Source organism: Arachis ipaensis, chromosome B2 (genome assembly GCF_059453495.1).
Source record: "Arachis ipaensis isolate K30076 ecotype BB chromosome B2, ASM5945349v1, whole genome shotgun sequence".
In the NCBI taxonomy this organism is placed as follows: Eukaryota; Viridiplantae; Streptophyta; class Magnoliopsida; order Fabales; family Fabaceae; genus Arachis; species Arachis ipaensis.
In genome coordinates, this window is record NC_142437.1 from 12333453 (window position 1) to 12339534 (window position 6082).

Genomic DNA, 6082 nt, shown 5'->3' on the forward strand with positions numbered 1-6082 from the left:
AGACAACTTTTAAAGAATTTGTTCTACTTTATTCACCTTTTTGGAATATTTTCTTTTTGAAACATTACAATAAGATTATGTTAAAAAAAATTTGAATCTTTTAAATTTTGAAATTTTACTTTAAAGAATAAAGGATGAGCTTTTATTCTTGAATAATTTTTCTCATATGGTTTTTGTTTTATCTATAAAATAAATGATGAAAAATTATATTTTATCTTCTAAAATAAAATTTAAAATTTAGAAGATCCAAATTCTATTAAAAAAAGTCATATTGTTCTCTTAAATTATGCTAGCGTGAGGAAATGGTGGTCAGGTTGTTATTAATTAATATGAGTGACTTTTGTAACTTTTTCTTTTTGGTATTAAAAGTGACTTTTGTAGCTAATCTAAAGAAATGGATCCTCTTTATTTTTTTGTTACTGGAGAGAATAAAGTATAGGAAGCGGTTCTGATATGTCATTTGCTTTAGTGACATATCATATTTCATTCTTTTAAAACCAATCAGATTTAATTTAAAATATATAAAGGGTTTAGATTCAAGAAAGAGCTTTGTTGTGGACATGAAACCAAGAAGAGCATGAAAGGCATGCAACTGGTTCATTCCTTCTGCAGTATATAAACATTGAGCATGTCGTGTGTGTCCAACTGGAAATAGATTCTCTCCATTTTTTTTGTCATTAGACAGAATAAAGTGTAATCTCCTACCTTTAATTTTACAAGTGGGACCAGCAATAAATGAGAGAGAGAATATATTGAATGGTGAGATCTTTCACTGGATACCATCCATTTTTTTTTTCACTGGAGAGGATCCACTCCCGTGTCCAACTTGATGCCAAACTAGCTTTATGCCATTCACTTTAAGTAAAGCTGGCTTAAATGCCAAGTGGTGAGCCGAGCTTAGCTGCTTTTGGGGTTTTTTTTTTTTACAAATATTTTGTTGGTTCACTAAGAATTACTTTTTTTTTCTCTCTCCAACTCTATTACCCACTTTTTCTCACTATCTGCCTTTAACAGAAATCGTCTCAATGTAGCTCTCTGCGCCCATGTCTCCGCCCTCCCTCAGCTTCCATATTGCCCCTTCCTCACCAGCACACCCCCACTGTCTACGAGTCTCCCTTTGCCCACCCTCTCCTTTCGGCTCCCTTGGCTTCTCTCCGTCGAGGGCTAGTCGTGCCTCACTCTGTCATGGGCTCGTTGTGCATCCATGTCTCTCCATCGTCATACTACTCCTCTCATCTCTACCTCGTCAACGTGCATCTGTTTATTTAACAATTTTGGGAGATTAAGATTTGATTTGTTTTGCGTAGAAAACAGTTTTGTGATAATAATGTGATTTTAGATTGAGAATTTGTATTTTTTTAACACTAATTTAGTAATTTGTGTATCTTTTACACTGATTTACACGTTTGTTAGAATATTGGATAAAGAACAATCATTGTGGAGCTGAAGGTGAGTTTTTTGCCTTACTAATATTTTTCAATCAATAAACAGAAAACAAGTTATAATCAAATTATTTTAATCTACATTCATGATTGCTCAGGAAGCATGCAAAGCAAGATTTTGTCTTCTCTGGACAATGGTTTCATGGATAAGATGGAACATATAGTAAGATTAAGGTTATTGTGATCATGTGCTTATGCTCTCATTATGTCCAAGAGTTAATTTATTTACCTTTGATGCAAGTTTTGAATTTTGATGTTATTATGTCTTTTCACTATAGCTTATAGTTGTTTCTTGAGCATGATTTTTTTTGAGGCAGGAGATTATATTCCTTTTTCAATTCTTTTTATTTATATTCTATACGTTATTCTATTATCCATTGAATTTTCTTTATTTTCCGATAATTTACCTTTTCTTAGATTAATTGACATTGTTGTGACCTTAAAAATCTGTGGTTTAATTGCTCGAATTCAATAATTTTTTTTTAAATTCTGATGTATTCTTGTTACACATTTTTGGTTGAAATGAGTAAGCTATTAATTAGTGATGAAAAAGCAAATCTAGAAATGTAAAGCTTGAAATATCTCCATTGAGTTTGGCTGAACAAATTTGCAGGGTACGATTGTAAGCATGCAAATGATGGAACAGAGGAGGCAGCGCTTGCTGAGTTTATAGCCTTGGATATACATCTTAATTCTTAAGATCAAAGTTATGAAAATGAAAATGATTAATAAAATGTGCCTTGAAGACTCATGATTAGTAATATTTAGACGTTTGATAAGATAGTTTATGAAAAATACTTGATTGGCTATGTAAACTGTTAATTAGTCCTTTTCACTTTTCATTTTATCTAACTTGGTTAATGTACATCACATTGCAGTAGTTATTTATATAAGAATAATTTTAATGAATTTATTTAACCAGTTTTTGCTTTAACCTCTTAGTTGCGAATGTTATTGCAGTTTTTATTTCAGATTTTAGTTAAGAATCATATACAACTAAATATACTTGCAAATGTTAAACATGAAGCCAAAATATTTTGATATCTACAAGTAGTTTTTGTTATAGTAGAACTACTTGTCAGATTCTTAAAAGGTTTAGTTTCACTTTTCATTGGACATTCATTACTTGCAAAACTTGTTGAAAAAATTATACGCAATTTTTGCGGTATTGTATCACTCGCGGATTATGTTGCGAATTTTGTATATGCAAAAAATCCACAACATTTGTTCGTGTCTTGTTATTTGAAAAGATTTATATTAGACAAATTATATACTAATATTTATAAACAAAAGATTAGATTCTGCAATGTTAAATTAAATTAGGTAAAACCGGAATATAACGGATCATGCATGACAAGCAAAATAAGGAAAAATTCCATCTTCTTCACATCTCACAAATTATACTCAAGAAAACACAAGAAGCACAAAGCCAATTTCAATGATAATTCATGGATTCCTCAGTGCACAAGCTCATGTTCACGTATATTATAGTTTGACAAAAAAAATTATCACAAATCACACAAATTATACAACAAACAATCAAACATCCACCACAAACATAGTTATCATAATAAATTACTTTTTAATCCATCAGTTATTAGATGGTTTGTGAATTTATTTATACAAATAGTCATATTTTATCTAATAATAATAGTTATAATTGACGGCTAAACGATCAACTTCAACAATATCAAATAATCAAATTAAACTGTGAACCATAGACAATATTCCCAAACTATTAACATTTACATAAATTATTACTTGCAACACTGTAAATCTGTTATATGCTAGCAGCAATAATTTTAAAAAAATTATACATGAATCGTAGTGGCTCGATGCATGATCTAAAGAGCTAAGTAAACCTTTGGAAAAAGAGCTAAGCAGGGTCTCAAATCGGCACAAATCAAAAGAGGGAAGCAAAAGGGTTGAAAGCACACAACAATTGGACTTGAAGCTGGAATCAGAAGCAGGCGCCGTCGACGGCAATCACTGGCATCAGCGGTTGATTACGGGTCACGGATCACGGCCCCTTAGCGACCGCGAAGCAGTTGGAGCAGCGGATCACGACGGCGAAGGGGTGTTGCACAGCACCAGAGCATCGGACGGCGAGAGAAGAGAGGAGAGGATAATGAATTCTTTTGTTCATGGATTAGCAACTCATGCTTACAGATGGGGAAACTTTACATATTTAAGTCCCAAAGCTAAGCTGCTATTTAAGCTGGAAATTATTTTCCACTCTATCAAGGTTTTTGAGCTGACCAATTGAGTAATTTAAAAGCTATTTCAGAGGCTTATATGGTAATTTAACACCTCACTACATGACAAATATATAACGAAAACCTATTCGTACATAGAATATGATGTTCCACTTTTCATCAGCGGAATACGGGATAATTTTCCTAAAGTATAATCTCCCACCTTTAATTTTACAAGTGAGACCAAAAATAAATAAAAGAGAGAATGTAATGAAGGGTGAGATTTTCCACTAGATACCATCCAATTTTTTTTCTACTGGAGAGGATCCACTCCCGCTAATCTAATAATTAGTTTTTTGGGATATTTAGTCTAACACAACTATTTTTTGGTGAAGCATGTTTAGGGTGGACTTGATTGATTTTTTTGACATGGTAATATTGTTTTCTCCACTGTGTAGTTGTAAGAACTGCCAGATTGAGCGTGGGTTTTCGTGCGTGGGCCATGGCACAGTGTTAGGCCTAATAAAAAAAAGAGAATAAGTATTTCAAATAATAATAATAATAATAATAATAATAATAATAATAATAATAATAATAATAGTACACTTATATTTTTAATTAAAATTTACAGTCTCAAACAAATTATTTGTTTTTCAAATTCATTAACCGTAAATAATAATCAAAGTACAATTATAATCCTATATTTATTTTTATCAAATCAAATTAAATTGTTATTTCTATTAAAATATGTTTCAATTATAATATAGACAAAATTCTTGAACATTAAATTCTAAATTTTTAAATATTAAATTTTAAATTCTAAACTTTAAATCATAAACCTAAAAAATAAATTTAAGCCTTAATTATAAACTCTAATCCATAATCATTATCTTCTAAATCCTAAATCTAAAATTTAAACTCTAAATACAAAATTCTAAATCATAAACCATAAACCCTTCCTAAACCCTAAACTCTATATAATCTTAAACATTTAGTACTTTTTTATATTATGAATCCACCCTAAATTAATAAATTAGAATTTAGAATTTTTTGTAAATATATAGCAATACTTTTTTTATCCAACTTAAATTAATAAATTAAATACTTAGTACTTTTTTAATTTATTAATTTTAAATTAATAAATTAAAATCACCACTAAAAAATATCATAAATTCTAAATCCAAAACTCTAAATCCTCAATTCTAAATTCTATATAATCTTAAATACTTCTTATTTTTTTGAATTCTGGAACCACTTTAAATATATATTTATTTTTGTTTTCCGTTTTTTAACTCATCACTTGTCCTAAGAAAAGCCTCTGAACAAAAATCATAAATTCTAAATCCAAAACTCAAAATCCTAAATCCTAAATCCTAAATTCTAAATTCTATATAATCTTAAATACTTCCTATTTTTTTGAATTATGGAATCATCTTAAATATATTTATTTATTTTTGCTTTCCGTTTTGGTCTTCCGTTTTTTTTTCCTACTCATCACTTGTCCTAAGAAAAGCCTCTGCACAAAAATTTTAACAGGCCATATATACCTACAAATAAAAGAAATGCTATCACGTTCCTTCTTCACTCAATAATCCAACAAAAAGCCCAATCAAAACAAAAATTTCACTGACAAAATACCAAAAACCCCAACAACTAATACACTTACATTAAACAAATAATTAAACTCCCCTAATTAACCCACTTCAAATTCCATTTATGGCTTATATTAACTCTTGGTTTCTTTTATGAAATAAAACTTCAACACCAAGTGTATCATAAATTTAGGCCATCATTCATACAATAGGCACAGCCATAATGTTCACATATAACATACATTACATAAATAAAGAGACAATTTATTATATAATCAAAATTCATACAAACATATACACCTATCATTTTTTTAAAAGAAGATATGAGCATCACATTCAAATATAGAAATTAAATAAGTGTTAATTAACTCTTAACTTTTTTTTTTATTCTCTCTCTTGAACACGTTAGTCACTTCAAATTTTTTAAAACAAGGACAATTTAATAATTAATAACATTGAGGTGGCTATAGTCATAACTTAGAGGAATGGAAGAAATGAAATAAAACTCTCTTGAGCTTGAGTTTGAATAGGCCTCTTATGCATGTTCGTTGTGGTTCCTGGTGATGGCTATCTAGATAAAAAAAAAAAAAAGAGCAATATGGTCTCTTATAGAATACTCTCAAAACTGAAAAAGAGAAAAGAGAAACTAGCAATGGTTTTGCACTTATTGAATTTTAGAGAAAAAATAAGAAAAGCGTGAAGAAATAGACTAGAAAACTTGATTCTTGAAGAAATAGTGAAGTGGTCTTTGAATTAATAGTGTAGAATTGTATGAAACAAAGCTAATTTTCTCTCTTTTCCTCGCTCAAGACTTTGGGCTCTTTTTTTTTTTTTCTATATTTTCTTTTTTTTT

General features: G+C 29.5%; 1 long non-coding RNA gene across 1 annotated transcript; it reads left to right on the forward strand.

Moving 5' to 3' along the window:
- Positions 1-1011: 1011 nt before the first annotated feature.
- Positions 1012-2208, forward strand: LOC148573052 (uncharacterized). Its single transcript, XR_015904745.1, has 3 exons — positions 1012-1449; positions 1541-1616; positions 2056-2208. It is a non-coding gene; the product is annotated as an uncharacterized LOC148573052 (long non-coding RNA).
- Positions 2209-6082: the final 3874 nt, after the last annotated feature.